The following is a 12,549-nucleotide window of genomic DNA, read 5'->3' as shown; positions in this document are numbered from 1 at the left end:
AGCCTTCTGAATGGGAGAAAATCATAGCAAATGAAGCAACTGACAAACAACTAATCTCAAAAATATACAAGCAACTTATGCAGCTCAATTCCAGAAAAATAAACGACCCAATCAAAAAATGGGCCAAAGAACTAAATAGACATTTCTCCAAAGAAGACATACGGATGGCTAACAAACACATGAAAAGATGCTCAACATCACTCATTATTAGAGAAATGCAAATCAAAACCACAATGAGGTACCACTTCACACCAGTCAGAATGGCTGCGATCCAAAAATCTGCAAGCAATAAATGCTGGAGAGGGTGTGGAGAAAAGGGAACCCTCCTACACTGTTGGTGGGAATGCAAACTAGTACAGCCACTATGGAGAACAGTGTGGAGATTCCTTAAAAAATTGCAAATAGAACTACCTTATGACCCAGCAATCCCACTTCTGGGCATACACACCGAGGAAACCAGAATTGAAAGAGACACATGTACCCCAATGTTCATCGCAGCACTGTTTATAATAGCCAGGACATGGAAACAACCTAGATGTCCATCAGCAGATGAATGGATAAGAAAGCTGTGGTACATATACACAATGGAGTATTACTCAGCCGTTAAAAAGATTTCATTTGAATCAGTTCTGATGAGATGGATGAAACTGGAGCTGATTATACAGAGTGAAGTAAGCCAGAAAGAAAAACACCAATACAGTATACTAACACATATATATGGAATTTAGGAAGATGACAATGGCGACCCTGTATGCAAGACAGGGAAAGAGACACAGATGTGTATAACGGACTTTTGGACTCAGAGGGAGAGGGAGAGGGTGGGATGATTTGGGAGAATGACATTCTAACATGTATACTATCATGTGAATTGAATCGCCAGTCTATGTCTGACGCAGGATGCAGCATGCTTGGGGCTGGTGCATGGGGATGACCCAGAAAGATGTTATGGGGAGGGAGGTGGGAGGGGGGATCATGTTTGGGAATGCATGTAAGAATTAAAGATTTTAAAATTTAAAAAATAAAAAACTAAAATTAAAAAAATAAATAAATAAAGGAAATCAATCCTGAATATTCATTAAAAGGACTGATGCTGAAGCTAAAATTCCAATACTTTGGCTACCTAATGTGAAGAACTGACTCCTTGGAAGAGACCCTGATGCTGGGATAGATCTAAGGCAGGAGGAGAAGGTGAAGACAGAGGATGAGATGGTTGGATGGCATCACCAACTCAATGGACATGAGTTTGAGTTAACTCTGGGAGTTGGTGATGGACAGGGAAGCCTGTCGTGCTGGAGTCGCAAAGAGTTGGACACAACTGAGCGACTGAACTGAAATGAACTGATTGATATTGTATCAATTTTGCTACACTTACCAGTTTTGAGAGATTTTGTGGATTTTATAGAATCCTTTATATAGACATATGTGCATTTGCGATAATGTGTATTGTGCTATTTTTGGTGCAAGGTTCTATAAATATCAGGTCAAATTGGTTAATAATGTTCAAGTCTTTTATATCTTCCTGATTTTCTGTGTCCTTTTTCTATCATTGAGAGGATTGTTTAAATATTTGACTACAATTTGGTTTTATTTGTTTCTTTTGTGGTTCTATTAGTTTTACCTGTATGCATTTTCAAACTCTTTTATCAATTGAATAAAGGTTTAGGGTTATGTACATTTGGTGAATTTCTCATTATGACTGCTTTATCATTATAAATGACCCTCGTTGTTCCTGGTGTATCTTTCCCATACTTTTAATTTTGAATTATTTCTGTCTTTATATTTAGTGTGAGCTTCCTGTAGGCACCAAAGTTGAGTGTTGTTCTTTTGTTCAGTTGCAGAGTCTCTATCTTAAATAATATGTTTCAGCTTTCCATTTAGTATGATAATTTTTATGATTGGGTTTAAATTCATTGTCTTGCTTTTTTCAAAATCAGTCTTATCTCTTATTTGCTTATTTTCTCCTCATTTTTTAACTTTTTTTGGATGCTGTATTTCTTTATTCCATGCTATCTTTATTACCTATATGATTTGTTTTTTCAGGGGTTGTTTAGTAGGGTAAATAATACAGCTTTTCAAATTATCTCTATATATTCCAAGTGATATTATACTTCTTTACATAGCATATGGTTATTCTTGAGTTCTACCATGTTAGAGATAAAACTGAAATTCAGAAAAGTGATGTGACTTATCCGTGGCCAGGAGCCTTGATTAGGAGCTAAAATAAGAATTCTAGTTTTACTTCAGGCTTGGTGCAACACTAGGGTGGGTTTTCATGCATTTCCCTTGTTGATTACCAAGTCACCATGGTTACAAATTATACTTACAAGCACCAATGTGGAAAATTTGGAATTATTCTTTTCTTGTTTTGGAAAATGTAAGTTTTAAATATCCAAAAGGAAAGCCCTAAAATTTCCCTGCAGACCACTTGGATAGGTATCACACAAGGCATCAGATAAATAATTAGTGATAAATCTGTGAGCCAGCTTTTAGTTGAGACCCTGGAGCAGATTTTGGCTTCCTTTGGCTCTTCACATGAATCACTCTGGGAGAGTGATTCACATCCCATAAATCACATTCTGACTGTAACCAGGAGGGTTGTCTGAAATTGTATTTACTCATCTTATTCCTGTGCCAGGACTGAGAAATATCTGAGACTGTCATCCCGATAGGTACCTCTCTCTAGGCCTGGTTATGAAAAAATAAATACAGGATGCATATTTACTTCTTGCATTTGTAACATCAGAATTGCACAATTCATCTGTTAAAATACTCGATTTGGGAAGATCGGATTTTATGTTCCCTGGATCATCATGGGAACAAAGAAAAGAGTGTATCAATAATGTAAACAAGTATGTTAATATTCCTTTTCAACATAAGTATAACATAAGTAGGAGCCAATATTTATTAAATTTAAAATAAAATTTTGAATTCTCATAGTTTTCTCAGATGTATTTTCCTTATTATAATTGCATTTTTGTGTCCAGATTTATCCCAAGTGTTTTATATTTATATAAGATCAAAATCAAATACTCTTCTGGGTATTTACACACCATCATTTTTTATCATTCATATTCATAAGCTCTAAATAGTAGATACTTTGAACTTAGGAGATAGGTTGGAAAAGTAATCAGTTTGTATAACTAATCTGATTTCTGCTTTTTTCTCTAGTTGAAGAAAGTAAAGAGTAAAATTCTTAGGCTGAAACAAAGTTTCAGGCCAGAAATGTATGTATATATTTATATATGTATTTTTCCAGAGCTTGTTTTAAGGAAAATCAATAATACCAGAATGCCTGGATTTTTTTATATTCATAAGAAGAATGGCAACCCACTCCAGGGTTCTTGCCTGGAGAATCCCAGGGACGGGGGGAGCCTGGGGGGCTGCGGTCTATGGGATTGCACAGAGTCAGACATGACTGAAGCAACTTAGCAGCAGCAGCAGCAGCAGCAGCATCCTCAAATTATAACCTTTTGACAAATACTCATACAATCAAAAGAATTCTCTGACTTCCTTATTATGGCATTTGATGACCTCTATTCAGCTTCTGCAGAAGTTTACGTTGTATTGAGGGGAAAAAAGAGGAATAACCATGGTCCGTTGGTTTCCCCAACACACAACAACTGTGTGTTTACACAGGCAGATGATCATCACAAGGTGAGCCTCTGAGGATGACATGAAGGGTTTCTGTGCTGGCAATGTGAGAACAGAGAGTGGAGAGGTAAACAGTGGAAACAAGAGAGCTGAAAAATATAAGGCCACTCAGCCTCATGTAATCACTCTTGCTGTACAGCTGTGCCACTTCCAGATCAAATGCAGCTCTTTTCAGGCTTTGCCATATGGTTTAATAAAAACAGGAAATTTCTCCAGCGTTCTGCAGTATAGTCATCTACTGGAATAGATATTTATCTGGCAGTTTCACTCTCCCATTTCTTTTACAAGAGACATATTCTTAGTGCTTCTTTCATTACAGTTTCAGGAAATTTCTTTATTTCTGTGTGATGGCTCTCTCGACTCAGTGATGGCAGGTTATTGCCCTGCACGTCCACTGCAGGTAAACATGATGAGTCCCATCCTGGACATGGCTTTACTTCATTTCCTAAAGTGTACTTTATACAGGCTGATCCCTTGGGTGAAGGATAACACAAAAATTCTATAAAACTGAATTAAAAGGTTTGCTCAGGGAAAGCAGGAACAGAATGTAGAGTGAAGTTTTATAAAGGATTAACTGTAAAAGATTGGGTTTGATTGATGAGATGTTGATTCATTTATTCAAAGATATTTCTGAATGCCCTCCATGTCCCAAGCACTGTATTATGCTTGGTTATAAGTTGGCAAATTAAAAAATAAAACATGACTACTGCCCTGGGAGCTCAAAATCTAATCTGGCAGGAGGTCAATAGACAAATGAACAAATAAAAATTTAAATTTCATACTATAATACAATTATACATGATAAGTGCCATGATAGAGAATAATTCGGTTGAACTCCTATTAAGCAATTGAAATTTTAGAAGGTCTCTCAGAGAGAATTTATCTAAATTGAGACTCGGCAATATGATCAGTCTACCCTATGAAAATTTTGTGATAGCAATCTGTGGAAAGGAAGTATCATGAGCATTCTGTGGAAAGGAAGTAACAGGAACAGAAGTCGAGCTGGACAAAGCTGAACATAATTGAGAAGTGGAAAGGGAGCTGATGTGCTGACAGGGAGGCAGAACTGAAATCAGAAAATAATCAGTTTGGATTATTGAGGGCCTTTTAAATCACAGTAAGGTGTTAATATATCTAATTAATGGAATATATATAATAGTGGACATGAGTTTGAACATCCTCTGGGACACAGTGAAGGACAGGGGAGTCTGACATGCTGCAGTCCATGGGGTCATTAAAGAGTTGGACACAACTTAGCGACTGAACAACGACAACATAATTAATGGGTCAATACTTCAGTTCTATTTCTTTACTAATTGGTATTCTATTATGAATTATTGAATAGACACAATTTTGAATAAAATATTAATTTATTTTGTATACATTAGTGTATATCTACTTTCATTCTGAAAACAAGTTATCTCCCGTCACTCAGTGGAAAAGTACAGGTATTGTGTGACAGGCTGATGTGCTGAAGGAGATGATAATGACTTTGAAATGACATGGACTAAGGTCAAGTGACAGAAGCACATTTAGAACTCAGTTCATGTTTAATCTTTAACATGATTCTGTTAAACATCAATGAATTGAAAAATAAATCCTGGCTATATTGATGTATCATAATAAAATGTGACAAAACATATTCTTTGACAAGCAGGATTCAGAAATGGTAAGTAATGGAGGTGGAACAGTTTCCCAGTTTGAATGTCTGTATTTCCTAAAGAAGAAGTAAATGAGTAGAAACTTAAAATTTCATGAAATGTTGTAACCTATGTATGTGTTGAGAATGTTAGAATTCAAGAGCTGGGCCATAACTGTCCCCATTTATGTGAAGTATTTTCTTTACTACAGTAGTTGGGAAAGGCATGAAGGGCAGGTCAATATTGGGGATAGAGCTGTCATCTAAAGTGTTTTTCTATGATGATCTGTCTGCCCTACTTTCAGCCTCAAAATGTATTTCTCTCTTTACTGGTTATCCCTTTATGGATTCCAGTTTTTAAGGCTCTTTCCTGTTTTAGTTCTTTTTTTGGCAGTGCTGTCTAATAAATCCCCTTCACAGAGTAATTCACTCTTTTTAAAATAATTGCTAGAATAACTGCCATGCAGGGCATATAATAAGATACTGTGCTTCCTCTCCAAATGGTGAAACTAAATCAGTAGATTTTGGGGGGCTCCAAAATCACTGCAGATGGTGACTGCAGCCATGAAATTAAAAGACGCTTACTCCTTGGAAGAAAAGTTATGACCAACCTAGATAGCATATTGAAAAGCAGAGATATTACTTTGCCAACGAAAGTCTGTCTAGTCAAGGCTATGATTTTTCCAGTGGTCATGTATGGATGTGAGAATTGGACTGTGAAGAAAGCTGAGCCCCAAAGAATTGATGCTTTTGAACTGTGGTGTTGGAGAAGACTCTTGAGGGTCCCTTGGACTGCAAGGAGATCCAACCAGTCCATTCTGAAGGTCAACCTTGGGATTTCTTTGGAGGGAATGATGCTAAAGCTGAAACTCCAGTACTTTGGCCACCTCATGAGAAGAGTTGACTCATTGGAAAAGACTCTGATGTTGGGAGGGACTGGGGGCAGGAGGAGAAGGGGGCGACAGAGGATGAGATGGCTGGATGGCATCACTGACTCGATGGACATGAGTCTGAGTGAATTCCAGGAGTTGGTGATGGACAGGGAGGCCTGGCGTGCTGCAATTATGGGGTCGCAGAGTCGGACACGACTGAGCGACTGAACTGATGGAACTGAGACAGAAATATTTAACGTTAGTAACTGCAATGTAGGAAAAAAGTTGCAGCTGGTGATAGAGAAATTTAAAACATCTGAGGAGGGAATTAAGAAGAGAAAGTGACAACATTTAGTTGGGAGAGAGGATGAACGCGATCGTGGAGGTGACAGAATTGGAAGTGATGAATTGCAGAGTGGGCGTTACTGCGCAGGTCCGGAAACGGGTCCGGGTGACGGTACTACGGCGAGCAGAGGAGAGGCATGCAAGTGCACAACCTGGGAGCAGTGTGATGCTTCCAGCTGATGGCTTGTTTGAACACAGACCAGTGTTCCTCAGCTTGCTCACTTACTTGTTCATCTTAACTTGGTGCCAAGTGGTTATTGGTTACTATCAGAAATAAACCTACCTAGTAAGATAAAAGTGTGTATTCAGATAAGGCTCATTTGTGTTCGTTTTACTGTGGGAGCCAGGTTCCCTGCGATACCCTTGTGTAGTTACTCCACGTTGCACCAAGGTTAGTCTCCGGGACAAATATAATGCAGAAGAGAGTATGGAAAGCAGTTTATGAGATGAGGTTATGAGCTACTGCTGCTTCTGGTCTGGTTGTTTTCTTGCTCCCTCTTGGGTTGCTCACTCAAGGAAAAGCCAGCTGCCCATGTGATGAGTAGCCCTGTGGAGGGGCCTGCTAGTGAGGACCTGAGGCCTCCAGCCAGCAGGAGATGCTGACACCCCAGTGAAGCCTTCAGATGACCCGGCCTGGTTGCCATCTTGATGGTGACCCCTGGAAGACGTTGAGCCTGAACTACCCTCTGAAGGTCTTTTGGTCTCAGAGACTGTGAGTGAGTGGTATTGTTTTAAGCTGCTGAGTTTGGGGGTCATTTTGTTAAGCATCATCAATAGATAACTAATACATTTCCCAATACCTTGAATAGTGTCTGACATGTATGTATATATGAAAGATTCTCAGTAAAGGTTTAATATGTATAATATAGAAATAAATAGAATATTCACTAGCTTTTTGTACTAGAGACTTTTTAAAAATTCTAGTTCTAAATATGTAATTTTTATATAGAGCTCAAATTATATTTAAAGAATTTTTAAAAGTATATAATTTGCAACAATTCAATGTACTGTTGACTTTTTCCCTCCTGAAATTAGTCTCTGACATTCAAATATCAATGTTGGCTGCAGGTTAAGATTTAATTTTCAGCAGTTGGCTCCATTCCATATAAAAGGCTATGATTCTATTTTTGTTTATTACATATGATTTTTATTTTACTCTCCTGAAGCAAATTAGAAAAAAAAAGTTCTTTAAAGTGTTGATTCTTAAATGCAAAATTTGTAGATAAACATGTAAACATAATCAGGAGACTTAAATTTTAAAAATTTACCTTTGTATTTTGTTACCTTTAAAAGCTGTTTGTCATGAGGATACATGATTTAAGAACTTAACATTTGTACAGGATCACAGTGAGGTGAGACATGAGGTATTATTCTGCATACATCTTGATCAATCCTTTAATTTTTAAAAAGACATTACTTTCTTAAAGAAGTTTAAGATTCACAGCAAGATTGAGGGGAAGGTATAGAGATTTCCCATATACCTCTGCCCTCACACATGCATGAAGTGAAGTGAAGTCACTCAGTTGTGTCCGACTCTTTGTGACCCTATGGACTGTAGCCTACCAGGCTCCTTAGTCCATGGAATTTTCCAGGTAAGAGTACTGAAGTGGGTTGCCGCATAGCCTTCACCATTATCAACATCCCCCCCCCCAATTAGGTGCTGTATTTATTTAATTGATGAGTCTGTACTGACACATCATAATTATCAAAATATGTAATTGACGTGATTTGTACTCAGTGTTGTACAGTCTATGGATTTGAATAAGTGTATTATAAAGACATGTTTCTGTCATTACGGTGTCATACAGAGTATTGTCATTGCCCTGATAATTCTCTGTGCTCTGCCTATTTATTTCCAGCACCACACCGCAACCCCCTTACAAATCCACTTGCCATTGCAGGAAACTTGGGTTCGATCCCTGGGTTGAGAAGATCACCTGGAGAAGGAAACGACAATCCGGTATTCTTGCTTGGGAAGTTCCATTAACAAAGGAGCCTGGTGGGCTGCATGTAGTCCATGGGCTCATGAGAGTCAGACGTGACTTAGTGACTAAATAACCACCACCACCTCCAATCACTACAACCAGTGATGTCTCTTCTGTTTCCAGAGTTTTGTCTTGGCAAGATGCCTTGTAGTTGGGATCATACAGCATGTGGCATCTTCAGATCGGCTTCTTTCACTTGGAAGTATACGTTTAAGACCTTGCAAGCTCAGATTTTGTTTAGTGCTGAACAACATTCCACTGTCTAGATATCCACACCCATTGAAGGATATCCATCCACCGCAGACCATTCAGCATAGCAGTCCTAGGGCTGAGGTTGTGAGCGGGGAATTAGGTGGAAATGGCTGAATCGGTGGCTCCTTCTTGGTGGGAGCAGGAAGCGTGTGTTGAGAGCACAGCTGGGAAGCAGAGCACAGGAGTCCAAGTTGTGTGTGTTTTATCGTCTTGACACAAGCAGCCTCCGGAAGGTCTCTTGAGCAGTGGTGTGGTCATGGCAGAACCACTCTTTGAAAATTCAACTGAGCAGGAGATTGAAGGAGAAAAATGTTACTGAAATGTTAATCTAATAGAGGAGGCAACAGGGGCCTAACCCAGGCAGCAGGAATAAGGAGGAGATGACAATACTAAAGAACAGGGGTAGAAGTTCTATTCTAATTCCCTCCTTGAGATGCTCTGGAGTGTGAAAATCCAATCATCTGTGATCCTTTGCTTTTTGGCCTCCGAAAGGAAAATCCTGTCACTCTCCAAGTGGAAGGCATGTTAGGTTGTCTGTTGGTGTCCTGCTACGGTCTGGTGGACCCTTCCCAGCACCTGATCCCTGCTCGTCTTAGGGAGAGTACAGCATACACAGAAGGACTCCCCTGGCGGCTCAGATGCTAAAGCATCTGTCTACAATGTGGGGGACCCAGGTTTGATACCTGGGTCGGGAAGATCCTCTGGAGAAGGAAATGGCAACCCACTCCACTTCTGCCTGGAAGAATCCCAAGGATGGAGGAGCCTGGTAGACTGCAGTCCGTGGGGTTGTAAAGAGTCGGCATACATAGGCACAGCATGTGGCATCTTCAGATTAGCTTCCTTCACTTGGAAGTATGCATTTAAGACTCTTGACGGCTCATATTTTGTTTCGTGCTGAACAACAGTCCATTGTCTGGATATGCCACAATTTGTATATCCACACCCACTGAAGGATGTCCATCTACCACAGACCATTCAGGACAGCAGTCCTGGGGCTGAGGTAAAGATGCTATCTGAAGATGCTGCATGCTGACTGAGTGACTAAACTTTCTTTCTTTTTAGCATACGCAGAGAGGGGCACTCAAGTTCTGCTCAGACCACGTGGGCTCAGATCCTTGCCTTCTCCCCTGTACCTGGAACTTCACTGCTGATCCTCCCTGAGCCCCGGATTCAAGTGCACACGAGGTTGTTGGGGCTGTGAGTGCAGTGTGGCCTCCATGGAGATGCAAGGATTTTCTTTTAAGCCCTGAGTGATGTCTGACCCACGGAAAGTACTTGTGCTCACTCACCAGTGTGCAGACACTTCTCAAGGCACACGGTTCCTCCACTCTGATCACTTCACATTCAGTGAGCAGACCCCAGAGTGTGTGTCCTGCTTCATAGGGTCTGCCTTTGTGTATCATGTGCTAAAATATTGGGCTCAGGATCATTTTCATAATGGGACCTATTAAGCTTATTTTCTTAAGAACAAAATTGGTATGCATTGCCCCTTTTCTGTGAACAAAATAAAAGATTCACTGTAGAACTTTCTTTTGAATAAAAGGAAAATTTCTACACAATGGAACTATAAATTTAAGTGAAATACACTCTGGAATTTACAATAGATGGCAGACCATGTTCTTAGTCTTTCTGAAGGTGTAAAATTGTAGTTAATTGCTTTGTTCTCAATTTTAAAGAGCAAAGAGTTCATAAATAATGTGCTCGAGTGGCAGTTTGCAAAGGCTCTAAAACCTCTCAATGTAGTTCTCATTGCCAAAGATGTAATTCTTCTGAATGTTGATTATTCCCATGAATTTTAAAATATTTAAAAATACCCTACAGAGACTAAACAGATGAAAATTATCTCTGAATTTCCTTTGAATAGAGTTGTGTGTGTCAATGAGAAGCCCACTATCTTTGGTTTCCTATGACACATGCATCTTTTATCTAGATAGAATATTTCTTAAAAATATAATATAGGGTTTTACAGTGAGATGTAAGTAATGAAATTACTGCTTCCTAAGTACATAATGATAAGTTAGTTTTCAGAAATTTTAGGTTGCACATTATAGGCATGTGGGTGTATGTGTGTGTGTGCATGTGTATATACATATATATGTGTGTGTGTGTATATATGTGGGCTTCCCAGGTGGCTCAATGGTAAAGAATCCGCCTGCCAGTGCAGGAGATGCAAGAGATGATCAAATTGGGATCCCCAACAGGGATTGAACTGGAGGTCGGGAAGATCTAGAGGACAAAGTAGCCCACTTCAGTGTTCCTGGCTGGAAAATTCCATGGACATAGGAGCCTGGCGGGCTACAGTCCATAGGGTCATAAAGAGTGAGACATGACTGAAGTGATTTAGCACACACAAGCACCTGAGCATACACGCTCAGGGGTCTGTGTGTATGCGTATATATATACATACATATACAAATATACGTGGAGAGAACAGAAGGGAAGGAGACTGCTTTCTTCACATCTGGGAGCTGTTTGTTGATTGAAAATACCAACCATTAAGTGAAAGTATAATCTATTCAATATCCTAAGTTTTTTTCTGGATTAAAAATTTTACGAAATATTTAAAAATGCTTACCTGTATCTTTAAAACTATACTACTCTTAAACAGGCAATAAATAAGTATCATTTTTGATACCTTCCCACCAAAACCTGCCACAAGTATTCTCATGAAAATTGCATCTCCCTGCAGAACCATACAACTAATGGAGATTTTCAAGGCTCTGACTCTTCTGGCTGTGTGGTGTGTCAGTCATGTCTGACTCTTTGTGACCCCATGGACTGTAGCCCACCAAGCTCTTCTGTCCATGGAATTCTTCAGGCAAGAATACTGGAGTGGTTACCATTTCCTTCTCCAGAACTGGCTGTGTGGTATCATCCTCTTTGTTGTTGTTGTTCAGGCAGGTTTTATATATGAAGAGTTTGCACATTTAACAGGGTGATCAGAATCCTTGTTTTAGTGATCACATGTTCAGCAGATAATAGTAACAGTAAATAAATACAGAAACAAAACACTCAAATGAGGCATGAATAGAACAGTTGTTTTACTAACTTATCACCCTTGCCCTTTGAGTCCACAGACAGGGCAGTAACTAAGGTTTGTTTCACCTAAGTTACTGAGAGTCCCATTTTCCTCTGGATTCTTCAAATCCCATAATCTCCCACCCAAGCAATTGGAAATCAGCCTTTGAAAACACAATTCAGAGAAAAGAAACAATAAATTGCTTAATTTGTCTCTGAAGTTTAATGTAACTTAGTGCTTTGTCTTTGGGAAATTACACAGGGAAAAATCTATTTTAAGTAACACACAAATGTTAAATTATTAAATCGCATGTCATGAGACCCACTGGGATTTTTCCCTGGGAAGTAGGCAGTATTCAGATTCTGAATACAGTGTTTGAGTTCCAGCTTGGCCACTAAGAAATTTACCTGGTTTGCACTTTCTTCATTTAATTAGTGAATGAAATGCATGAGAAGATCGTTTGTGAATTTAAAATGCTCTGCAAAGATTAATCACTGTTATTCTTCCATTTTTTTCAATTTTAAACTCTTTGAGGAACTGTCCTTTAAGCTTAAAGTGTGATCCATTATCCTTTGAGATCTAAGGATCATGTCAGTACTAGAATTATTAATAATGCCATTGGTGTAGATGTAAAGATTAACATTTCCATCAGAGCAGGCATGTCTGCAAGTCCAGCATGCATCACCACTGTTTGATGAGACTCTTTTCAGAAACCAGGCTTAGCGACTGCTGGTTTTCTTTTTCACTCCTCTAATTCCTTTTTTGTTTTGATTTAAGATAAATAAC

This window comes from Ovis aries, chromosome 14 (assembly GCF_016772045.2).
Source record: "Ovis aries strain OAR_USU_Benz2616 breed Rambouillet chromosome 14, ARS-UI_Ramb_v3.0, whole genome shotgun sequence".
NCBI lineage: Eukaryota > Metazoa > Chordata > Mammalia > Artiodactyla > Bovidae > Ovis > Ovis aries.
Note: the sequence above shows the minus strand (reverse complement) of the source record.